The 26,124-nt window shown below is 42.0% G+C and overlaps 1 pseudogene; it reads right to left on the bottom strand.

Annotated features, from left to right (window-relative positions):
• Positions 1 to 1,344: 1,344 nt before the first annotated feature.
• On the bottom strand, positions 1,345 to 8,219 carry LOC136328626 (uncharacterized protein C2orf78-like; annotated as a pseudogene).
• Between the last annotated feature and the right edge of the window lie 17,905 nt (positions 8,220 to 26,124).

Raw genomic sequence — 26,124 nt, 5'->3', positions numbered from 1 at the left:
CCATTTGAGGGTGCTCAGCAAGTTGGGGGGACTGTGTAATTCAGACCTCACCGCTCAAAACCTGTGTCCCTGATGTGCCCCCTGCTTCTAAGTGATTCTTTGTGCTGACTGGAGTAGGAGAGCCTCTGGTGGGCGAGGTAATTGCTTCCCTTTGCTGGTGCTGCTACTTTCAAGAAAAATGGCCATCTTAGATTTGGGGAGTGAGTCAGCACAGGAATTAGAGTGGCTGTCTCTCGTAATCTTTCCCAGTGCCTCTGAGATTATACTCTCCTCTCGCAACTCCAGTCCTCTCAGCGCTCCTTGCTTTTGCTTCCGGACCCCCAGGTAAGTGGCTATGAAGGAGGTTTTCTGCTCGGTCCCTTGAAGACAGAGCCTGGGTCTGAGAGTTCCGTCTCTCTCTTGCAAACAGTAACCCAGCTCTTCTTTCAGCTAAATACTGTTCATACGCCTACTCTAGTCTCTGGGGCTCCAGGCTGGGGTTCCGGTCCTGTGGCTGAGGGCCCACAACTCTCCAGAAAACTCACCCACCGTGAGAGACCTCCAGGTCACCTCTCGCTTTTGAGACCGGGGCAGCCCTTTCCATGTCTCCACTTTCCTACCTGCTCATTGTGGTTCCTTCGGTGTTACTTGGTTATAGATTTCTCTTAGTTTAGTCCAAAGTTGGTTTTTCAAGATGATTGTTTCTAAGTTAGGTTGTCATGCACTTTGGTTCTGGGAGGTGGGAGTTGTAACATCCGCCTACTCCATTGCCATTTTTCTATCTGTGTTCTAGGATATCTTATATCGCAAAGCCATAGTATAGAGAGATTCCCATTTACTATTCCCTCTCAATGAGGTGTTTCCCCAATTCCCTCTCAAAGAGGTGTTTCCCCAATACAGTAGTTTTGGAAGCATGTTTTTTTTGCTGTAGTTGAGCCATTTTCTTCATGGTTTCTCGTTCTGGCCTCTGCTGCTCTGTGATGGGCATTGACAATACTGATCCAGGAACATTGGGTTTCCTCCAGGGAATGGTTCCAAGGCAAAATCATGGAGCAAATACTGGTTCTGAGGCTTAGTTAAGGTCCAGGACTTTGTCACAGCAATGTGAATGGGCTCCCACTAGAGCAACATGCAAGATGATATTTTGTCGGGCACAGGCCTAGAAGCAGCAGACTGTAGAGCACTGGGACTGGTAGAATTGGTCAAACCTCGTCAGCCTGGTTTTTCAAAATTGGCCAAGCTTGTCTGGAAGGAGCTGCCAAAGATGCAAGAGTTTCCCGGAATAAATTGGCTGCTATAGTTAGAGCTGGGTCAGTACCAGAACAGACAGGATTGGATAAAGTTGGCCAGCAGTGTTGGTTAAGTTTAGCCAAGCTGGCCTGGCAGGGGTTGGCTGAGAAGAACTGACTGCAGTAGACTGAGCTGAGATAGAACCTGGGCAGGGTCAGCCACAGCATCCCGATGTGATGCCAGAGACTGTGGCCTGTGAGGAGCAGGTGGAGCTGGAGGCCTGTCCAAGGATGGAAAAGCCAAAGGTACCAAATTGACCTTCCCAGTAGGTGGCCGCTCCTTCTCAACACTGCCGTCTGGCTTCTGGGGTTTGACTTGAGTTTTCTCAGGATCATTGGCTTCATACAGGGTATCTAGCCATGGATTGATACCTGGGGGTAGCTGGGGGCCTTTGAAGTTGCTTGAGTTTCCCAGGACTCGGGAGGATGAGAGTTCTGTTTTATTATCAGTCTCCTTCTCCAGAGCATGAAACACCTGCACAGACTGCAGCATGTGCATACCTAGGGACCTTACACGCTTTTTGAAGGTTCTTGGATTAGCTCAGGTTGATTTTTCCTCCGAATCATCTTGGGAATGGTTGGCTTCTCTTGTGCCTTGACCCTTTTCTCTGCTTCTTTGCAATATTCTGCTCTCTTCGGGTTTTTTTCTTTGGTTCTTTTTGTCTTTTCCTGCTCGTGGCCATTATGTGTGCTGAGCCTGCTGGATGCCCGTTTCTGAGGTTTGCTGTTGGAATCCTTGGCCATGTTTTCAGGAGCCACATCACTGGCTACGGCCTTGCACATCCCCACTTCTCCCACGAGCACACAGTCAGGGCAGTTGGGCTGGAATTTGGCCTTGGGAGCATCACTGTTAGGCTCAGAGGCTGTACGTTTGTTCCTCCTGGCTTGAACGGAGAGAGTCTGTGTGACACTTGACCTTCTCTGCAGTTCATTGAACTGGATGTCTCTGGTGTCTTCGGTTTTGCTCACTATGGGACTTTTAGATTGATCTAGATCATCCAAGGAACTTAACAGCTGTGGAAGGTAAATATCCTCCTCTAGTGCAGCGATGTCTGCCAAACCATCATTAAGCTCAGTCCCATGTTCAAAAGTCTGTTGGTCCACTAGACTCAAGCTATTGTTAACCAGCCCAGTGCTATCACAGCCCAGGTGCTCCTCTTGGCCAAGGGGATCAACACAGGCCAGGAGCTGGTGGATATCTGGGATTTCTAAAGGGAGCAGTGGAGGATTTGGTTTTCTGTTGGAATTTGATATGTATCCAGGTGCTTTGAAAGCTTGGTTTTGATATAATCCCATTTTTGCTCTCTTTTTGTTCCTGGTTTGGAGCTGTAGGTAGTGGCAGGAGAGATCACTAGAGCTCTGGACTGGAGCTATCACACAAATGTCCCCTAACTCAGGTGATGGGTTACTCTCAAGTATGTGGACATTTCTATTAATGCAACACTTGGGGAATTCTGGAGTTGGTGGTAGACAGAATGTTTGACTTGGAGGTTGCAATCCCAGGGAAGTCTCCATCACTACAAAGGAATCGAGGAGAAGTCAGTCAGTTTGTGTAAGTATAATGCTGTGCCTACCAACAATGCAGCAATCATGCGCCTTCCAACAATGGGAAAGGCATTTCTACAAACTCCTCTTATGGATTAGGAGAGTGCCCTGCACTAAGAGATAGGAGGAAAATGTTCTAGTTCTTACTGATCACCGTTTGATGTCTTATTTCATGGTTTTCTTTGTGTTTCACAGGCTTGTTGTAAGTCACATAATAAGTGAGGTTGATTTTTAATTAGTTTTAAAAGTGTAGCATTCTCAATGGAATTCCTTTAATTCTCTCCACTTTCTTGAGTGAAGATGAACACTTCATACCACAGAGTAAGAGAGAGAAGGGAGCTCTTCCTGATGAAATACATAAAGAGCGATCTATTTTTTTTTTTTTTTTTTGTATTTTTCTGAAGCTAGAAACCGGGAGAGACAGTCAGACAGACTCCCGCATGCGCCCGACCGGGATCCACCCGGCACGCCCACCAGGGACGAAGCTCTGCCCACCAGGGGACAATGCTCTGCCCCTCCGGGCGACCAGAGCCACTCCAGCGCCTGGGGCAGAGGCCAAGGAGCCATCCCCAGCGCCTGGGCCATCTTTGCTCCAGTGGAGCCTCGGCTGCAGGAGGGGAAGAGAGAGACAGAGAGGAAGGAGAGGGGGAGGGGTGGAGAAGCAGATGGGCGCTTCTCCTGTGTGCCCTGGCCGGGAATCGAACCCGGGATTTCTGCACGCCAGGCCGACGCTCTACCACTGAGCCAACCGGCCAGGGCCAAGAGTGATCTATTTTTAGTGTGCTTGCTGGACAATGTCTTGGCCAGCATCGCCTGACAACATAGTTGTGCTAGTAGAATGCTGGTAAAGGTGGGCACTTCCCATAAGTGGCTGGAAAGAGGGGCCGGAAGCTGGTGGCTGTAGCTGTGCTGAGCTCCCAGCTGGAGAGACCCCAAGGATATTGCAGATACTTCTTTTTAGGGAAGTTGCATTGCTCACTACAGGAAGAGAGGTACAGAGAATTTGAAGTCCCAAGTAACAATGAATATTGGAAAGTCTATGTATGAACAAGAGGGTGGTAAAAAAAAATCAGTGAGATTGATAAACTCTCACTATGTTTGAAGAAAGGCATTATCTTAAGCTTGTTGCTATCATAAAGCCTCTAATTGCAGTCATCTTTGATATCAAAAATCCAACCATTTTTGATGGTTCTGAAAGCTGGAGGAGTTTTCTGCCCTGTATCAACTGCCTGTGCTCCCAATGTGGACACAGAGTGCAGAAGATGCAAGCGGTGTGGTTCCTACTCTGTCCTCTAGGCCTGATACAACCTCTCGCTGCCCTTTCTGCCTTTCCCTTGAGCCTGCACTAGTATTGATGTGTCTGCTCTTTTTTTGGAATTGAAGCATTTTGCAACCAAGCATTGTAGAGAGCTTCTGTTCTAACGTTTTTATTATATAAGTGAGGCAACTGAGTCTCAAACAAGTCAGATAGACTTGTTCATTTTCTTTCATTATGGTACTGTTATCACCATATTACATAATCTCAGGATTTGACTTTCCTGCCGGGACTCTGCTCTGAGCCCAAAACTGAGTGCAATAGAACTAATACAGATGCTTTTTTATTCTTTAGAAAATAGTGTAATCTTTAGCGTCTAATTTGGCTCTCACAGTTTTCATGGTTTTATCTTCAATTCCCATATAGTTAGTTGATAAATTTAAAGGGTCACCTGACCAAGGTGTGGCACAGTGGATGGAGTGTCGGGCTGGGACAGGAAGGATCCAGGTTTGAACTCCGAGGTTGCCGTCCCGAGTGAAGGCTCATCCAGGTTGAGCGTGGTCTCATCAGCTTGAATGCTGGGTCACTGGCTTGAGCGTTGAATCATAGACATGACCCCATGGTCACTGGCTTTATACCAAGGTTAAGATGATATGTATGGTGAGTGTTTTCTGTATTCAACACAATTAAGAGTAAAAAGAGAGGAATTCTTCAATGTATTGATGAGGAAATGAGAGTTTGCCTTTCAAATATATGGCCAAACATTGAAGAAATCGCTAGGACACATCAAGCTCAAGTTTCACATAAACACAAGAATAAAAAAACTTAACACAGCCTGACCAGGCGGTGGCGCAGTAGATAGAGCATCGAACTGGGATGCAGAGGACCCAGGTTCGAGACCCAGAGGTCGCCAGCTTGAGCGTGGGCTCATCTGGTTTGAGCAAAAAAAAGCCCACCAGCTTGAACCCAAGGTCGCTGGTTCTAGCCAGGGGTTACTCGGTCTGCTGAAGGCCCGTGGTCAAGGCACATATGAGAAAGCAATCAATGAACAACTAAGGTGTTGCAACGTGCAATGAAAAACTAATGATTGATGCTTCTCTTCTCTCTCCGTTCTTGTCTGTCCTTGTCTATCCCTCTCTCTGACTCTCTGTCTCTGCAAAAAAATTTTAAAAATAAATAAATAAATAAATAAATAAAAACTTAACACATTCACGCCAGGGCTGCCGAATTTCCTAAATCTTACTAAGAATGTATCTATATCTATCTATATATATATATATATATATGATAACTTTATTGTCTTTTTCTTATTTTTTAACCCCTATTTTTTATGAATTCTAAAAAGCATAAGTAAAAAAATGTTACATAAGTGTTTTTTAATGTCAGAATAAATTTACTTTTTTCATATTTATTTCATTTAATTACCATAAAAGCATGCATGTACTTTATATTTTTTTCTTTATTATTTGACTTAATTATTATAACATTTCTCAGAAATTTGTATATAGTATGCCTACAGTTATTTGTAGGATTTTAAATGCGCCCGACTTCAAAAAGTTTGAGAACCACCGGTCAAGGGTACAGTCTAACTGCTTGAGTTCAAACCCTAGCCCCCCAATTCCTAGCTCTTAATCTTGGGCAAATACTGGACACTCTCCAAGCTTATCTTCTTATCTGTGAAATGCAGTGAAAAATTTACCTGGTGCTTCCTGGCACCAAAAATACTCTCAATAAATGTAAATTACTGGTTGAAACAGCTAGATCTCCATCAACTTATGAATGAATAAACAAAGTGGTAGATCTGTTCAACAGAATAGTATTCAGTCATGAAGAGGAGTGAGGTAGTGACAGACACTACAACTTGGATGAACTTTGACAACATGCTAAGTGAGAGAATCGGACACCAAGGTCACACACTGTATTCCTTCACATATATGAAATCACCAGAAGAGACACATCCAGAAAGACGGTGGACTAGTGGTCACCAGGGGCTGGAGGGAGAGGAAACTAAGAGTGACAGCTAACGGTTAAGTGAGGATCATTTTCAGCTGATGAATATTTTATGCATTAGCTTGAACTGTGGTTGTGCAGTGGATAGAATATTAACCTGGAATGCTGAGGTTGCCAGTTTGACACCCTGCACTTCCCAGGTCATGGCACGTATACAAGCAGTGAACAACTTAGTGAAGTAATTATACTTCTCTCTCACCCACCCGCGCCCCTCCTCTCTCATTAAAACCTTTAACAAAAATGTTACAGGTTAGAGAACGATGATGAAAAAATATATAATGATGATGGTTGCACGTGCTTGTAAGTGTACTAAATGTCACTGAATTGACTTTTTAAAATAATGAATTTTATACTGTGTAAATTACATCTCGATCAAACAATTTTTAAAATGGAAATGACCAATTTCCCTGTGGTAATTTTTCCATCTCTCTCTGCCCTTATTCCTTTCCCTTTTATGACCCCCCAATTCTCGGCCACCCTCACTTCCTCCCACTGCCCCAGCAGGCCACTCTAGGAGCACCTCTAATCTGATACTTGCAACCTATGGCTGTTCACGCAGAGACCCAATGCGCATGCACACCTGTGGTTTTGGCCCTGTGGGAATGGACATATCCCGCGAACTTTATGGTGGGTTTTGCTTGAAGGCGGCACTTAGACAAGGCGGCAGTTGCAGCTGGGTCATGGAGGGATCCCTGGCTGGCCCTTAAGTTAATATGTAGGCTACTGAACCTGGATGTCTCCACCAGTAACCACTGGATGTTGTGCTCTGAAAACCAGGTTGGCCACCTCGGGCACTTGCACATACTGGAGACTTTGAGGATTGGCCTCAAATTGAGGTCTTGCTTTACCTCATGCAGTATGACCTCAGCCCATTGCTGATACTCACAGGTAAAATGGCACAGCGATGCTCGCCCGTGTGTTGTGAAGGGTAGCTGAAGGACTGCATTAGAGGGCCTCCTGCACTGATGTTGAGTAGATAGTGATTTATATCCCAACCCTGTTCTGGGTGGGCCTCCTACTACAGCAGTTCCCTTGCCTAGGCCCCTGATATCAGCTGCCCCTGGATAACTAGGTAGATTCCCCTGCTCTGTATTCCTCTTCCGCAACTATAATCACAGGATAGGGCAACCCAAATCTTATGGAAATGTATGTGTCCTGAATCTCTTTTCTGAAATACTTGTCTGATGCACAGGGGACATAATGCCCACCTCCACGGGACACTATTTTACACTTCTCCTGGTTGACCTGGACTCCTCTCCTGCCATCTTAAACTCTATCCAAAGTTTATCCTTTTAACCTTCACCTCATACTCTGCTTCTTTCTTTTCCCATGTTCCCCTCTCCTGCTTGTATTTACAAACCCATTACATCTCTCCCTTCTGGCCTTTCTGGCCATGGACTAAGTTCCTTCTTTTTATTTCTGTTCTTACCCCTTGTCTCTAGTTGACTTATCCCACTGCCAATAATTTATTCACATGTAGACTTTGATCCCCACCCCCACCAAGGAAAACCACAGTTAACAATATCTCAAAACTCAAAAAGCTTCTTTATTACTCATCTACTAATTTCATTGCATTTATGTATTCATTTAATTCAGTTTTAAAATATATCAAAGTAGAGGAATTCATGGAATAACAGCTGGTATCCAAGGTGGCACCAATTATTTTAGCATCTCTTGTATTGCATAGCTGAAGTGGAGAAATCCTCATTTTTTTATCCTTTTCTGATGTTTTCCCAAGAAGGTATTTTTGGCAGCATTCTCTTGTTCTAGTTGAGCCTGATTCTTCATGGCCTCCTGCTCTGGCCTCTGCCAGTCTATGATGGGCTTTGACATTCTGGTCCTAAGACATTGGCTTTTCTCCATGGAATTGGTTACAAGGCAAAATGCTGGAGTAGATACTGGTTCTGAGGCTTTGTTAAGGTCCAGGACTTGGTCACAGCCATGTGAATGGGCTCCAACTGGAACAACATGTAAGATGATGTTTTGTAGGGCACAGACCTAGAAGCAGCAGACTGCAGGGCACTAGGCCTGGTAGGGTTGGTCAAACCTCGTCTGGCCTGGTTGTTTGAAATTGGCCAAGCTTGTCTGGAAGGAGCTGCCAAAGATGCAGGAGTTTCTAAAATGAACTGGCTGCAGTACATTGAGCTGGGTCAGTACCAGACCAGGCTGAGTTGGATAAAGCTGGCCAGCTGTGTTGGTTGAAATTGGCTGAGCTGGCCTGGCATGAGATGGCCGAGATGAATGGACTGCAGTAGCCTGAGCTGAGATAGAACCTGGGCAGGGTCAGCCACAGCATCCCGATGTGATGCCAGAGACTGTGGCCTGCAAGGAGCAGGTGGAGCTGGAGGCCTGTCCAAGGATGGAAAAGCCAAAGTCAGTTCGTGGAAATATAATACTGCCCATACCACCAATGCAGCAATCATGCACCTTCCAACAATGGGAAAGGCATTTCTACTAGCTCCTCTTAAGGATCAGGAGAGTGCCCTACACTAAGAGATAGGAGGCAAGTATTCTCATTCTTACTGATCAGCATTTGATGTCATTGTTTTATGATTTTCCTTTACTTCACACAGTTGTTATAAGTCAAGTAAAAAGTTAGGGTGATTTTTAAAGTATTTTACAAGGCTAGCATTCTCAAGTGGAATCCCATTAATTCTTCACTTTCCTACATGAAGATGAACACTTGACACCGTGGACTAGGAGAGGGAAGGGAGCTGTTCCTGATGAAATACATAAACTAGACCTATTTTCAGTATACTGGCTCAGACAATATCTTGGCCAGCAACTTCAGACAAAATAGTTGTGCTAGAATGCTGGTAAAGTTAGGCACTACCCATGAGTGGCTGGAAAGAGGTGCCTGAAGCTGATGGCAGTAGCCATGCTGAACTGCCAGGTGGAACAGAGACCTTGGAGAAATTGTGGACACTAGCTGTCAGGGAGGCTCCACTGCTCACTACAGGAAGAGAGAGCGTCAGAGAATTTTAAATTCCAGGTAATGGAACTTAAAATTGGCCATTCTCTATAGGAAACAAGAGGGTAATGGGGGAAAAAATCAGTGAGATCCATAAACTCTCACTATGTTTGAAGGACGGCATTATTTAAGGTTGGTGCTATCAGAAAACCTCTAATCACAATCCTCCCTGAGATAGCAAAGCTCAAAAGTTTATGATGGCTCCTCAGTGATGACACACATTGCTGCTTTTCTGTATTAACTGCCTGCGCTCCCAACATGGGCAGAAATGTGCAAAATACCCAAGTGTTTTGGTTTCCACAGTGTCCCGTAGACCAGATGCAAGCGCTCACTGCCTGTTCTGTCTTTCCCTTGATCCTGCACTTGTACTGATGTGTCTGTTCTTTCCTAGAATCAAAAAATTTTAGAACCAGCAGTTGTAGAGAGTCTCTGTTTTAACATTGTCATCCTATGAGTGAGGAAATTTAGAGCAGAGAGGTCAAATAGACTTGTTCATATTCTTTCACTATGTTAGTATTATCACCAGGTTCCATAACCTAAGGATCCGACTTTCCTGCCAGGACTCTGCTCTGAGACAAAATCTGAGTGCAATAAAACTTCTAATACAGGTGCTTTTTTGTCCCTTAGAAATATTGCAGCTTTCACTTATGTAATCTTCAGCTTTTTGTTTTGCCTGAACAGTACACATGCTATTTGCTAGAATTCACATAGACTGAGTTTAGTTTGTAAATTTAAAAAGTTATTCTTCCTCTCTTAGAATCGAGTTTCTGTACCTACCTCAAATGACTATCTGAGATAGAGATTCTCCAGAAGTGCATTTGTTTTATTTTAATTCAATTTTATTTATTCATTTTTGTAATAAGAGAAAGAGTGAGAGAGGGACAAACATACAGGAAAGGAGATGAGAAATATCAATTCTGTGTTGCAGCTTTTTAGTTGTTCATTGACTGCTTTCTCATACATGCCTTGACCACAGGTGTTCCAGCCGAGCCAGTGACCGCTTGGTCAAGCCAGCATGCTTTTCCTAGTGATACCCTATTTTTATTTATTTATTCATTTTAATAAATAAATTTTTATTTAAATGGGGTGACATCAATAAATCAGGTTACATATATCAAAGAAAACATTTCCAGGTTATTTTGTCATTTAGTTCTGTTGCATACCCATCACCCAAAGAGAGATCATCCTCTGTCACCCTCTATCCAGTTTTCTTTGTACCCCTCCCCCTCCCCCATCCACCCCTCCCCCCACCCCCCGTAACCACCACACTCCTGTCCATGTCTCATAGTCTCACTTTTATGTCCCACCAATGTATGGAATCCTGCGGTTCTTGTTTTTTTCTGATTCGCTTATTTCACTCCACATAAAGTTATCAAGATTCCACCAATCTGCTGTAAGTGATCCGATGTCATCATTTCTTCTAGCTGACTAGTATACCATGGTGTATATGTGCATCTTCTTTATCCAGCCTTCTATTTTTTTTAAGATGATTAAAAGCCTTTAAGCCAACTCTTGGCCAGTACAGCAAGAATCCATAAAAGAGTAGTGTCCTTAACATGTTCACCAAGTCCAAGTTGGCCCCATCACCATGTCAAATCCCTGAAAAATGCAACCCAACCACAGTTCAGTCTGTTAGGATCTGTCACAGGGAGCAGGAGTCCAGGAAAAGTCCACATCCAGGAAAAGTCCGCATGGCACTGGAATTGTTGTCACCATTCTATACTTTGCAGCTCATGTCCAAGTCCCAGTGACCGCTGCTTCTAGCTGGTAATGATTCAGGTAGACTGGAGAAGCCATTTGCAGCATGTGTGGATATGGAGCTTCTGTTCTCCTCTGCCTGGAGAGATGAGACCAGGTAGCTTTTCCCTGGAGCTCTGCGACTGTGGCATGGTAAAGAGAACCTTGGGATACACTAAGCTGGGTGGCAAAGGTAGATTCATAATAGAAGTTGGCAAAAGGGGGAAAGAGAGCTCTAAATTAGGAGTAGGTCCCAGCCTGAAATATGAGTGGGGCATTGAGATAGGAGGGATAAAGGAAACACTATATATTAAGCAAAGCAGCAGAACATAGGACTATCAACACCCACAACAGAGATCTTTGAGGGAAGAATAAAAAACCTGGCTATTCAGGCAAAGCATAGTTAACTGGCCCTTGTGCAAATGCGATCAGTTTACCTGCTTCTTGGAAGAAATACCCTGGGTTCGTCCACAGTGTCATAGATGGGGCCGACGGCCCTGGGCACCTTCAGCCTTCAGTGGCAAACCCCAGCTTTTTGGGCAAGGTTAGGATATAAGTGGCTGGAGCAGGGCTGGAAGAGACTGAACCCTCCCTTAGAGGAGTGAGGGGGAAGCCTACCTTCCAGTGTCCCTGTTTCCTCACAGTAGAGGCATGTAAGCCTGGCAGGCTTTAGCTCAATGACCTTCCTTTCCACTATTGAAGCAGGACCTAGATGGCATCCTAGGAGACCCCTTTGGGGCGTTGGAGCCTTTAAGGGCGTATCCTAAAAGCTGGTAGTTCCCCTGATCTCTATTGGGCTTTTTCTGCCTCTTGGTATCTTAAAAGCCATGCTCAGAAGATCTCGCTGAGGGGTTTGAGGATCCCCATCTGCCTATATAAATCTTTTCCATATATCTGGAGCTATTTGGAAAAAGACAAAACGGTGTTATTAGCTGGATCTAATAAAGAAGGTAGTACTTTGCAGGCAAAAAAGATTTGGTGTCTCCTGTTCATCAACCTTCAAAAGAAATGTAAAAAAAAATTTTTTTTAAGTAAAAAGCATGATATAGTAGACCCGTAGGAGTTCCAGGATATGACTACCCCCTTTTAAATTGTTTTTTTTTTAATTGACCTTAAAATATTTTCTGAGTACACTTTAATAATACCTTAACTTTAAAGATTGTAAGCATGACAAAATACAGTAAATGCTTTTGCTCCATATGCAGAAGCATTTTCAGTTAAGCCAGTTTAGGAAATCCAATAATAGAACAATGCATACAGACCATGAACTATAGCATGCTTAGCAGCCTCTCCTGTTCTGACAGAGGTTACTATAGATCTGGAGTATGAAGCCACTGTAATGTGGACATACGACTGTTTGCCAAATGAAGGTGTATGAGTAACATCCATCTGCCAAAGTTGTCCTGGTAGGGGTCCTTGAGGGTTAACTCCAAATGAGGGGGCAGTATAGGACCCCTTGGACAGGATTTCCCAATCTGCCGTGCTGCTTCTTGAGAAAGTTGAAACTGTTTACATCGGGCTGCAGCGTTCTGGTGATGAATAGTATGAGACTGACTTGCTCAGTCTGTCATGGTTGCTCCATATAATTTTCTTTTGGGTAGCTTGATCAACAAGGGCTTTCCTAGGCCCTGGCCGGTTGGCTCAGGGGTAGACCATCCGCCTGGTGTGCAGGATTCCTGGGCCAGAGCACACAGGAGAAGCGCCCATCTACTTCTCCACCCCTCCCCCTCTCTCCCTCCTCTCCGCCTCTCTCCTCCCCTCCCACAGCCAAGGCTCCACCGGAGCAAAGCCACCCCGGGCACTAAGGATGGCCCCATGGCCTCTGCCTCAGTTGCCAGAATGGCTCTGGTTGCAACAGAGCAACACCCCAGATGGGCAGAGCATTCCCCCTGGCAGGCATGCCAGGTGGATCTCAGTCAGGCGCATGCGGGAGTCTGTCTGACTGCCACCCCATTTCCATCTTCAGAAAAACACAAAAAATAAATAAATAAAAGAAAAAATACAACAAAAAAACAAACAAAAAAAAAGAGTAAAAAAAATAAAGGGCATTCCTTTGTGTTAAAGCTCCAGGGAGCATGGAGTGAGCTTCAGTATGTCCTATGAAACATGGAGCTCTATGTTGATATATAAGTCTTTGAAGGAGGAGGAACTGCTGAAATAGTTCATCAGCATTTGTCCCTAAGACAGCAGTCTTTATAGTGGAAACACCATAAATAAATATTTGCTGTCTGTCTATAGATTAAAGGGGAAATATGGCAAATGCTGAAAAGCCATGATCTTTGTGCCCCTCCCCTCCCCCAAACCCCCACCCTGTAACACCAACCCTGTTGTCCATGTCTTTGAGTCTCATCTTTATGTCCCACCTATGTATGGAATCATATATAGTTCTTAGTTTTTTCTGATTTACTTCTTTCGCTCAGTATAATGTTATCAAGGCCCATCCATGTTGTTGTAAAAGATCCTATGTCATCATTTCTTATGGCTGAGTAGTATCCATAGTATATATATACCAAAGCTTTTTAATCCACTCGTCCTCTGACGGACACTTGGGCTGTTTCCAGATCTTTGTTATTGTGAACAATGCTGCCATAAACATGGGGGTGCATTTCTTCTTTTCAAACAATGTTATGGTGTTCTTGGGGTATATTCCTAACAGCGGTATAGCTGGGTCAAAAGGCAGTTCGATTTTTAATTTCTTGAGGAATCTCCATACTGTTTTCCACAGTGGCTGCACCAGTCTGCATTCCCACCAGCAGTGCAGGAGGGTTCCCTTTTCTCCACATCCTCGCCAGCACTTATTCTGTGTTGTTTTATTGATGAGCGCCATTCTGACTGGTGTGAGATGATATCTCATTGTGGTTTTAATTTGCATTTCTCTAGTCATTAATGATGTTGAACATTTTTTCATATGCTTTTTGGCCATCTGTGTGTCCTCTTTGGAGAAGTGTCTATTCATTTCTTTTGCCCATTTTTGGATTGGATTGTTTGTCTTTCTGGTATTAAGTTTTATAAGTTCTTTATAAATTTTGGTTATTATCCCCTTATCAGATGCAATGTCAAATATATTCTCCCATTGTGTAGTTTGTCTTTTTATTCTGTTCTTATTGTCTTTAGCTGTGCAGAAGCTTTTTAGTTTGATAAAGTCCCATTTGTTTATCCTGTTTTTTATTTCACTTGCCTGAGGAGACAAATCAGCAAATATATTGCTGCGAGAGATGTCAGAGAGCTTACTGCCTATGTTTTCTTCTAAGATGCTTATGGTTTCACGGCTTACATTTAAGTCTTTTATCCATTTTGAGTTTATTTTTGTGAGTGGTGTAAGTTGGTAGTCTAGTTTCATTTTTTTGCAGGTAGCTGTCCAATTTTCCCAACACCATTTGTTGAAGAGGCTGTCTTTACTCCATTATATTTCCTTACCTCCTTTGTCAAATATCAGTTGTCCATAGAGCTGTGGGTTTATTTCTGGGTTCTCTGTTCTGTTCCATTGATCTATGTGCCTGTTCTTATGCCAGTACCATGCTGTTTTGAGTACAATGGCCTTATAATATAACTTGATATCCGGAAGTATGATCCCTCCTGCTTTATTCTTCCTTTTCAAGATTGCTGAGGCTATTCGTGTTCTCTTTTGGTTCCATATAAATTTTTGGAATATGTGTTCTATATCTTTGAAGTAAGTCATTGGTATTTTAATTGGTATTGCATTGAATTTATAAATTGCTTTGGGTAATATAGACATTTTAATGATGTTTATTCTTCCTAACCATGAACACGGTATATGCCTCCATTTATTTGTATCTTCCTTGATTTGTTTTATCAATGTTTTATAATTTTCTGAGTACAAGTTTTTAATCTCCTTGGTTAGATTTATTTCTAGGTACTTTATTTTTTTGGTTGCAATGGTAAAGGGGATTGATTCCTTGATTTCTCTTTCTGACAGTTCATTATTAGTGTATAAAAATGCCTCTGATTTCTGAGTATTGATTTTATATCCTACCACATTGCCGAATTCATTTATCAGGTCTAGTAGTTTTTTGACTGAGACTTTAGGGTTTTCTATGTACAATATCATATCATCTGCAAATACTGATAGTTTTACTTCTTCTTTTCCAATTTGGATGCCTTTTATTTCTTTTTCTTGTCTGATTGCTGTGGCTAGGACTTCCAGAACTATGTTGAAGAAGAGTAGTGAAAGGGGGCACCCCTGCCTTGTTCCTGATCTTAAGGGTATTGCTTTTAATTTTTGCCCATTGAGTATGATGTTGGCTGTGGGTTTGTCATAGATGGCCTTTATCATGTTGAGATATGTTCCCTTTATTCCCACTTTGCTGAGAGTTTTGATCATGAATGGGTGCTGGATTTTATCAAATGCTTTTTCTGCATCTATTGAAATTATCATGTGGTTTTTCTCCTTTCTTTTGTTTATGTGATGAATCACATTGATTGATTTGCGAATATTGTACCAGCCTTGCCTCCCAAGAATAAATCCCACTTGATCATGGTGTATGATTTTTTTCATATATTGCTGGATCCGGTTTGCTAATATTTTGTTGAGGATTTTAGCATCTAAGTTCATCAGGGATATTGGCTTATAATTTTCTTTTTTTGTGTTGTCTTTGCCTGGTTTTGGAATCAGAATTATGCTTGCCTCATAAAAGGAGTTTGGAAGTCTTCCTTCCTCTTGAATTTTTTGAAATAGCTTGAGAAGGATAGGAGTTAGTTCGTCTTTGAATATTTGGTAGAATTCACTTGTGAAACCATCAGGCCCAGGACTTCTCTTTTTTGGGAATTTTTTGATAGCTGTTTGAATCTCATTTGTTGTAATTGGTCTGTTTAGGTTTTCTGATTCTTCCAGATTGATTTTTGGAAGATTATATGATTCAAAGAATTTGTCAGTTTCATCTAGGTTGTCTAGTTTTTTGTCATACAGTTCTTCATAGTATTTTCTTACAATATTTTGTATTTCTGTTGTGTCAGTTGTTATTTCTCCACTCTCGTTTCTAATTTTATTTATTTGAGTCCTCTCTCTTTTTTTCTTGATGAGTCTCGTTAAAGGTTCATCAATCTTGTTTACCTTTTCAAAGAACCAGCTCCTGGTTTCATTGATTCTCTGTGTTGTTTCTTTAGCCTTTATGTCATTTATTTCTGCTCTGATCTTTATTATTTCCTTCCTTCTACTAGCTCTGGGCTTTACTTGCTGTTCTTTTTCTAGTTCTTTTAGATGCAGGGTTAAGTTGTTTATTTGAGCTTTTTCTAGCTTCTTGAGGTATGCCTATAATGCTATAAACTTCCCTCTCAGGACTGCTTTTGCTGTGTCCCATAAATTTTGAGTTGATGTATGCTCATTATCGTTTGTTTCTAGGAATTTTTTAATTTCTTCTTTGATCTCAATGTTAACCCATTCGTTATTTAGTAACATGCTATTTAGTGTCCAAGTGTTTAAATGTTTTTCAATTTTTCTATTGTGGTTGATTTCTAGTTTAATGCCCTTGTGATCAGAGAAAGTGCTTGATATGATTTCAATCTTCTTAAATTTGTTGAGTCCAGTTTTGTGCCCTAACATGTGGTCTATTCTAGAGAATGTACCATGAGCACTTGAAAAGAATGTATATTCTGCTGTTTTAGGGTGAAAGGTTCTGAAGATATCTTTTAAATCGAGTTGATCTAATATGTCCTTTAAGTCTGCTGTTTTTTTGTTAATTTTCTTTCTTGAGGATCTATCTAATGATGTTAATGGGGTATTGAAATCCCCTACTATTATAGTATTGCTGTTGATCTCGCCCTTTAAGTCCATCAAAGTCTGCTTTATATACTTAGGTGCTCCTATATTAGGTGTGTAGATATTTATAATGGTTATATCTTCCTTTTGGATTGCTCTCTTTATCATTATGTAGTGACTTTCTTTATCTCTAACTATGGTCTTTGTTTTAAAGTCCATTTTGTCTGATATAAGTATTGCAACTACCCCAGCTTTTTTTTCATTTCCATTTGCATGAAATATTTTTTTCCATCCTTTTATCTTCAGTCTGTGTGCATCTTTTGATTTAAGGTGTGTCTCTTGTAGACAGCATATGTATGGGTCCTGTTTTCTTATCCACGCAGCACCCTATGTCTCTTGATCGGATCATTTAATCCATTAACATTTAAGGTTATTACTGATATGTAATTGTTTATTGCCATTTTTTTTTAAACTGTATTCCTCTTTTCTTGTATTCTTTTTTTCCTTTGATCTGTTTACAACAAGTCCCTTAGCATTTCTTGCAGCCTTGGTTTGGTTGCAGTGAATTCCTTGAGTTTTGTTTTTTTGGTTTTTTTTTTGTCTGTAAAGCTTTTTATTTCTCCTTCAATTTTAAATGATAGCCTTGCTGGATAAATTAGTCTTAGTTGTAGGTTCCTGTTCTGCATTACTTTGAATATTTCTTGCCATTCCCTTCTGGCCTCAAGTGTTTCTGTTGAGAAGTCAGAAGTCATCCTTATGGGGCCTCCTTTGTAGGTGATAGTCTTTTTTTCTCTAGCAGCTTTTAATATTTTCTCTTTATCACTTAGCTTTGGTATTTTAATTATGATGTGTCTTGGTGTTGGTTTCTTTGGGTTTCTCCTTAATGGAGTTCTCTGTGCTTCCTGAACATGTGCAATGTTTTCCTGCCTTAATTGGGGGAAGTTTTTTGCTATGATTTGTTTGAACAAAGTCTCTATCCCTTGTTCGTTCTCTTCTTCTTCAGGAACCCCTATGATGCGGATGTTGTTTCTCTTGATGCCTTCCATTGTATTCTTTATTTCAGATATTGTATTTGTCATTTCTGACTGATTCTTTTTTATTATTTCAATGTCCTTTTTTATATTTGTTATTTCTTTATTTAGGTTTTCATAATGGCCATCTATGGTTGTTCTAATATCTTTGAGCATCCTAACAATCGTTATTTTAAACTCTGCATCTGGTAATTTGGTTATATCTGATTCACTTAGGTCCTTTTCTGGGGATTTCTCTTGGTTTATTTGTGTTGTATTTCTCTGCCTCTGCATTTTCTCTTCACAGGAGTGGCTGTGATCAGCCACTCGGGTGTACAAGCATTGGTGGCTTTGGCCTTTGCCCCGCTCCCGTGTGTGACGTTATGCTCGGTCCTGAGGGCACTGGCGAGCACCTTTGCTCAGCTGCAGGTCTCCGCCTGTTTCCGGGCTTTCGCCCTGCCCTTGCTCAAGGAACGACTGCTAGTCTTGGCTCTACCACCAGGCAGGAATGCGTGCCCAAGCTCAGCTCAGTAGCGGAACTCCGCCTCTTCTAGCCTTTTGGCTCCACCCCCGCGGGAGGAGCCGGCCACCAAGTCAGACCACAAGCCTGGGTTGCATGGGTGGGGCAAGGCTGTGCTCCTCTGCCCTTGCCCCTGGGCTTGTCTCCACCCTTTCCGGGGTTCCGGCCCTTCTCCCGCAGGCTGGATTACAGGCTGCCGGCTGCTGAGTTTGACTGCTTTTGCACGCCCCCTTCCCCCAGCCAGGCAAGATTGAGCTCACACCTGAGCCCAGTGGTGGCCAGCTGGCTTCCACCCCTGCTAGCAGAACCGCGCTTTTGTCTCTCGCTGCTGCTGGCCCTCCGGGGAGCCCTCAGCCGTGTGGGTGGGGGCGTTCCAGCTCAGACCCTAAGACTCACTACTGTAGACCCAAAAGCTCCCTCCTTCTATGCGACTCTGCTCTGCGTGCCGCGGGGGAGCTTGGTTGGCTGCTCTCCTGCTTCCCTTTGCTGGTATTGCTGTTTCCGGGGGAAATATTCACTTCAGCTTTGGGGAGTGACTCATCCCAGGGGTTAGGGTGGCTATCTCCCAAAATGTTTCTCCCTGTGCCTCCCAGATTATACTCTCTTCCTGTCACTCTGGTCCTCTCCCCTCTCCCTCCGTCCCCAGGAGCCCCGGGTGAGTGTTTGTGAGAGAGATGTTCTGCGCAGTTCCTTTAAGAAGGATCCTGGGTCTGAGAAATCAGACTCTTTCTCACAAACAGTATCCTGACTTATTTCCAGCTAAATACTGTCCTACGCCTCTTCTGGACTCTGGGGCTATAGGCTGGGGCTTTGTTCCTGGGGCTCAGGACCCTCCCCCCTCTGCTAAACTCACTTCCCGCCACGCGAGTCTCTCCCTGCAGCCGTTTGCTCCAGGGAGCTGGGCAGCCCTCTCCACGTTTCCTCTTTTCCTACCAGTCTTGGTGTGGCTTCTTTAGTGTTCCTGGGTTGAAGAGTCCTCTTAGTTTAGTCCAAAGTTGGTTTTTCCAGATGATAGTTCCAAAAATTAGTTTGTATTCCACTTTGGTTCTGGGAGGTAGATGCTGGTACGTCCGCCTACTCCAGCGCCATCTTGTCTCCTCGTGATACCCTATTTTGGTCTTACTTTCCCTCCTAGTCTAGTCACATAAGCATTTTCTAAAATCAACTTAATTGTCCCATCCGCTGAGCAGATTAGACACTATACTCTTCTTCTGCTACAATAGAAAATCTTTGGTTCCTCCCAACATTCTATTCCAACCACTTTTTTGGCTCCTGAGAGCTCCTCCAAGCTCTCTTCTTCATCCGTTCAGCTTCCCTCCTTCATTCTTCTGCTTCCCTCCCTCCTGGTGCCTGTTGCCCTGTGCTGATGAACACAATTCTCAAGTTTCCTACATTTAAATACTTGTCTCCCTATAGCCCATTACTCTCCATCTTCTCTCCCTGTTTTCTCTTCTCACCTAGTTTGGATAGAAAACTTCAAAATCACTGAAAGTACTGACGTTGAAACATTCATCATGGGAGATGATTACACATGAGACATCTGGGATATATAGTGCTAGTTCTCTCCACCACCCCAGTTTTCTCCATCCTTCTCTTAAAAAATCTTAAGAAGTGTTGATTTCATTTTCTACATAGATGCTCTTTTAAAACACTGTGTTAGAAAAGTTAGGGATTAGCGAGAACAACCAATCTAACATGGTGATTTAATAGATGAGGGAAAAACATATTTTATGAGAGTCACTGACTTGTCCATGGTCACATAGCGAGTGAATATCAAAATCAAAACAAATCAATTCTTCCAATTTCTAGATCAATACTTTCCACCATTATTCTATGCTATTTTTGGCTCTACTGCTAATTTTAGGGGGAAAATATCTAATAAAACATTAGAAAGTTTTCTTACCTGACATGATTAAAGAAGAGGTCAGTATATCAGTAATAGATTCATTGGATGAGAAGACAATACTAGATTTTTGACTGGCTAGAGCCAAAGAGCACATGTGTCCAGTACAGAGGTTACTGGTGACACTGGCCACTGTCACTGGTCACTGGTTAATGGTAATGGCCAGTTGCGATGATCCAAATGTATTTACAAATCCATGGAAACCCCGTGATTCTCTAACTGGTGGTGGTTGGTTTGGTGGAGAATGTTGTCACAAAGCAGTCAATAAAGTTGAAAGGGCTGAGAGAGCCAATAGGTTGGTCAGATTGCCAACAAGAAAACAGGATTGCACAGAGGGAGCGGTAGGGGAACTAAACCAACACCTTTATGGCTGAGCTCTGGAGTGTGACATGATCGTCAACAAGACACGTGTGATTATCTCATGTTCCCCAGGCTCTTATGTTAGGGAAATAGTCTCATAATGACATTCATTAACATAATTAACTAGTAATTAATTATAATCTATAATATAGTGTCTAAAATATATCTTTATCATTATATATATTATTAATATCTTTAGAAATAAATGGGACATCTAGGTTGCACAATTACATTTGTCCTGAAATGACGTAAGTCCATCTCTAGTGAATTTGCAGCAACATTTGAGGAGCAAAGGAATTGGATTCAGGAGTTCTTTTTGTCAATTTCTTAGAATCAACTGAAGTTTGATGAGTGTGTTTTGTGGAGAATGATGTGGTCCAAGGCTCTTTTAGTTTGTTCTTGAGTGCTCCCTTTCTTGGGCTGGGCTGGGCTTGCATCTGCCTCCTGCTTACCTTTTTCTTCTTCTTCATTTAGGCATTGTTTCTGAGATCAGCTTTGATCGTGCGTTCTTACACTCAGGAATGTTGCTTCCTGTCAGCTTCCAGCAGCAGGAGTCTTCTTTTCAGTGTCCAGTGCTTCCCCTAATGGACTCTGCCTATTAAAAGCAAATAACGTATGGACTGAAATAAGTAAATCAGAAAAAACCGAGATCTGCAGGATTCCATACATTGGTGGGACATAAAAACAAGACTAAGAGACATGGATGAGAATGTGGTGGTTACGGGGGTAGGGGGGAGGGAGGGAGGGAGAGGGGGAGAGGGAGGGTACAAAGAAAATGAGATAGAAGGTGACAGAGGACAATCTCTCTTTGGGTGATGTGTATGCAACAGAGTTGAATGACAAGATAACCTGGACATGTTTTCTTTGAATATATGTACCCTGATATATTGATGTCACCCCATTAAAATAAAATTTTATTTATAAAAAAAAAGCAAATAACAGCTTGACCAGGAGGTGGAGCAGTGAATAGAGCATCAAACTGGGACTCAGAGGACCCAGGTTTGAAATCCGGAGGTTGCCGGCTTGAGCACGAGCTCATCTGGTTTGAGCTAGGCTCACCAACTTGAGCCCAGGGTCACTGGCTTCAGCACGGGGTCACTGGCTTCGCTGGAGCCCCAGAGTAAAGGCTCATATGAGAAAGCAATCAATGAACAACTAAAGTGTCACAATTACAAGTTGATGCTTCTCATCTCTCTTCTTCCTTTCTGTCTGTCCCTATTGTCCCTCTCTCTGTCTCTGTCACACACACAAACAGAGCAAACACAGTACCAAAGGGCAGGAGGGCAGCTGATGGCAAGCCTTTCCTCCTGCAGCCTTTGGTTGCAGTTCCGCTGCCCGTAATTCTCTACATCTGGTTCCTTGGGTTATGTAGTCACCCTGCCATTTTGCTCTCTCATACATGTGAGGCATTCACGAGATTTGCCTTTCTCCTTCTCACCTAAACTCCATCCTGTGTGGCAGCTACTGTAGTCTCCTGCCCACTAGCCATCAGGCGCTGTAGAACTTTATACCTCTAGGGTTCTCAGTCAGCCATGCTGGTGCCTGGCCTGGGAGAAAGAAGAGAATAGTTAGACAAAGACAAGGACATTCATGAGGAATAGGAACACGGACGGTGAAGGTGGACAGGAAAAAAAGATACATGTGGATTTATTTTTTAAATTTAAAAAAGGTTTTCTTGGTTTGTTTGTTTTTTATAAGAGAGAAGACAGAGACAGACAGGAAGGGAGAGAGAACAGAAGGCTCAGCTCGTAGTTGTTGCACCTTAGTTGATCATTGATTGCTTTCTCACATGTGCCTTTACTCTGAGGCTCCAGCCAAGTCAGTGGCCCCTTGCTCAAACCAGTGTCCTTTGGCTCAAGCCAGCACCATTGGCATTCAAACCAACAACTTTTGTGCTCAAGCCAGTGACCATGGCACAAGTCTATGATCCCATGCTCAAGCCAGTTACCCCAAGCTCAAAGTGGTGACCTCGGGATTTCAAACGTAGGTCCTTATTGTCCCAGGTTGGTGCTCTATCCTCTGTGCCAACCGGTGAGATCTGCATGCTTTTTTCTTGATGACTTTACTTAGAAGTATCATGGACTAACTTGACCTGATGGATGTTGTGGAGAATCAGCCATTGTAGTGTTACATGGTGCACCCAAGCACAAGAACAGATGTGTGCAATTAGCCAGGCGTGGCCTGGATTGCCTCTGTTTTTCTTTCCCCTGTTCAATCCTTGTTTTACTAACCACTGTTATGAGTGTGAGTGAGAGCTGGGTTGCTAATGACTTATACGGGGTGGGGCAAAGGAGGTGTATGGTATTTGCATAGAAAAGAGTACAGTTATTAATAATAGATGAATAAACTCTATTTTGAGTACTAATAGCTATAAACCTACTTTTGTAGTTCCCCTCACCCCCATATATAGAATAAGTTGGTTTTGGGGAAGAAATCTGTGGATCTAGGTCATTTTTCTTTGTTTTTGTTTGTTTTCAAGACAGAGAGAGAGAAGCATCAAATCATTTTTTTCAGAACTAGCACCCTCAGGGCTTGATCCCGTGACCAGAAACAACACTCTAGGACAGTGCTATTTCCACTTTGCCATTGGCTAGGGCACTTGTAATTTTTCTTTACTGGAAGCTTTGAGGGAAACCTAGATCAATCTCCTTGGGGTCTTTTTTAGTACCAGTGATTGGGAAGATTATGATATAAGTGCCAAGACCCCACAGAACTCATTGATGGGATCTTCAAAGAAACATACTTCATCTATAGACCTACTTTTCCTATTATAATACATGAGTCCTTTCAAAGATGATGTATGATGCTGATAAGAGAAATTTTGAGGGGTGTTCCAGCGTAGAGATATAGCTTAAATTTACAAGTTTTTAAAAAAGTTTTTCTTCTTAGCTTCATGCCAGGTTCCATGATACCAGTTTGTAACGTGAGGTTAACAATCTGTGCTTAATATCTGCAAGCCATGCCACTGTCTTCTTTTATGACTCCATAGCTACTGCAACTTAGGATGGGTGGTGTAAGATTGGCGTAAATGTGGTAACATAAAGTCTGGTAGCAATAAAATGTTTACATGTTAAAATACCCAGTTCCAACATTGAATTCTATTAGACAAACACTTAATTAGGATTTTCTGGCCCACCGCCTCCATAGCTATTTTCTCTCTATAGTTCCAGCCATTGAACTTTAGCTTGCTGGTTCACCATCATCTTAACCTCTACAAAGATATTAAATGCCAGAGAAGGAACCTAAAGAAGTTTAGTCCAACACACTGAAACTTAGAATCAAGCTCTACCCTAACCTAAAGCCAGCCTTCTTTGTACAGTTAGGGTATTGTCTTGTCCCATAGACCAACTACCCGCATTTTTTATCCAGAGGGATAATAACTAGGATTTGTCTTGATGAAACATACCTAGTCACTCTACCTCTGGACTATTTGTCACTCTCACTTTTGAATCATTAAAGACTGGAATCACTGGACCCCCTATATGGTTGGTACATGGAGCCCTACCAGATACTGCTAGATTGTAGAGTGGCAACTACTTAGCTGTTTGGAGCTTCAAAAATCCCTTGCTCTTATTTTTTTTGTCCAGTGTACTATATATCTATTAAGGCATTATATTACCTCATGTTGGATTTACTCCCATCCAAAGGCCTACTCTTTGCTAATTCTCATACTTTCTGGAAACCCTATTGTGCCTAGAAGAGATTTTCTGGTATCAACTATTGAATATAACTAAGTTTCTTCCCATCTCAAGTTTGTGTCTTTTATCAAATTAGAAGCATAAGACCAATGCCATTTTTCTAGTTTCAGAAAGATTTATGTCACATTTTGTATTTTTTCATGTCTACAGATATTTGTACCAATAGTATTTTTTCACCATTACATGCCTAAATTCCAAATGACTATTTTATGACTTAGGACCAAATTTGCATATGCCTAGTTGTAAGTTTTCAAATTGTGCTGTGCTAACTTAGATATTTTTTTCTAAATAGCAATTTACTAATAGTAGCTCATTTTTAATTACATGGAAGTTTTCAGAATTGCAAATGCTTATGGATATAAACTTGGTTAGAATATGATTTGTGCAGGAATGTTAAAACTAATGATCTTTTGACCCATTTATTCATTCATTTATTCAATAATTGACCTTTATGGCCCCCAGTTTACCCAGATCTGAAATGTTTGTGGAGATTATTATTAACCGTGTCGATAGGATACATTCAGAAATTTGAAACTAAAATTTAAAAACTAAACACATTTGCTATTATAATTATGTACATTTTAACCTGAAATTTGGTATTCTATTGTCTTTGGACCAATGTATGACTTGCAGTCCTTTGCTGTTTCAATCATAGCAAAATTAATAGATTTTCCCTCTGCCTGATACTCTGTGGAAATCTTAGACCTGACATCTACCTTTGCCTCAATTACTGTTTGGTATTTCTAAAATCTAAATGCATACTACCTGACACATGATAGGAACCAAATAAAAAGTTCATTGTGCATGGAAGTGTACGTTAACACAATATGTTTAAAGGGTAATAATGCTTATTTTTCAAAATGTTTAGTTTGTGTATCTTTCATTCCAGAAATTCTACTTCCAGGACTTTAGATATACTTGTATACATGTTTAGGGATGTTACATTGCAGCCTATCTGTATCAGAAGACCAAAACAAAAAAACTGAAAACAATTAAAAGTCCATCAATAATGGACTGATTCTATAAATTTTGGTGCTTACCAATGGGATACTATGTTACCATTAAAAACACTAGAATGGATGTACACTTAAATTGACTGGGAAACTTATAAAATTTTTATAGCCATACTGTTGTAGACTACAAGTGGCTAAATAAAAGCCTTTGTAAATTCGAAGCTTAGCAAAAGGCTAAGTTCTCCCCCCTCCACCTCCGTATTGGCTATGATGCTGAGTATTTGCACCCACTTCACTTGCTTGTTTAAGTTGCTGGAAACAATTTACATGTCTTTCCTCTCACTCTTTGTTCTAATGTTGGTTAATTTCGCTTATGCAGGCTAGGAGGATTCCTGTTTATGCCTTGGAGAATTCCTGTTTTTGGCTCAGATGTTTAACTTTGTATCCAAGACTTCCTTATTTGCATATGGCTATCTAATAAAACAAACTGGGGCTATGGGGCACTGGGATATTGCCATCAGCATTGAAGAGGCCTCTCAATCCCATTCTGTTTTCTCAGTAAGTCAAGTTTTTTAATTCCACACCGTTCTCCCTCAATACTCAGAATTATAAGCTGTGCTGGTCTGAGGCACATACTAGACTATGTGCAGTATGGGGTTTTATATAAAAGAGAGAATATCCGTAGTTTTACAAATAAATATTTATATGCACTATACAATGAATGTGAATGTAAGCACTTGGAAAATATCTGGAAGGATCACACAGGAACTGGGGCGTAACTTTCCTTTTTTTTTTTTTTTTAAGATTTTATTAATATTTATACATTTTAGAGAGGAGGGTAGGGAGAGAGAGAGAGAGAGAGAGAAGAGGCGAGGAGCTGAAAGTATCAACTTCCATATGTGCCTTTACCAGGCAAGTCCAGGGTTTTGATCCAGCAACCTCAGCATTTCCAGATTGACGCTTTATCCCTGCGCCACCACTGGTCAGGTGAGACTTAACTTTCCATTCTGCGTGCTATGGTGTAGGATATCTGAAGGGTGCTTAAAGGAACTCATCCACCTGTGCTACCTGCCCCGGGCTGAGGCGGGCACCCTAGGGAGCCCTGTCTACTAATCAAGCTATTTAGTCCGCCCACGTGATGACGTCATGAACCGGGCGGAGGCGCTTGCGCATTTACG

This window comes from Saccopteryx bilineata, chromosome 3 (genome assembly GCF_036850765.1).
Source record: "Saccopteryx bilineata isolate mSacBil1 chromosome 3, mSacBil1_pri_phased_curated, whole genome shotgun sequence".
Classification (NCBI taxonomy): Eukaryota; Metazoa; Chordata; class Mammalia; order Chiroptera; family Emballonuridae; genus Saccopteryx; species Saccopteryx bilineata.
Note: the sequence above shows the minus strand (reverse complement) of the source record. Positions and strands in the feature narration are given on the sequence as shown.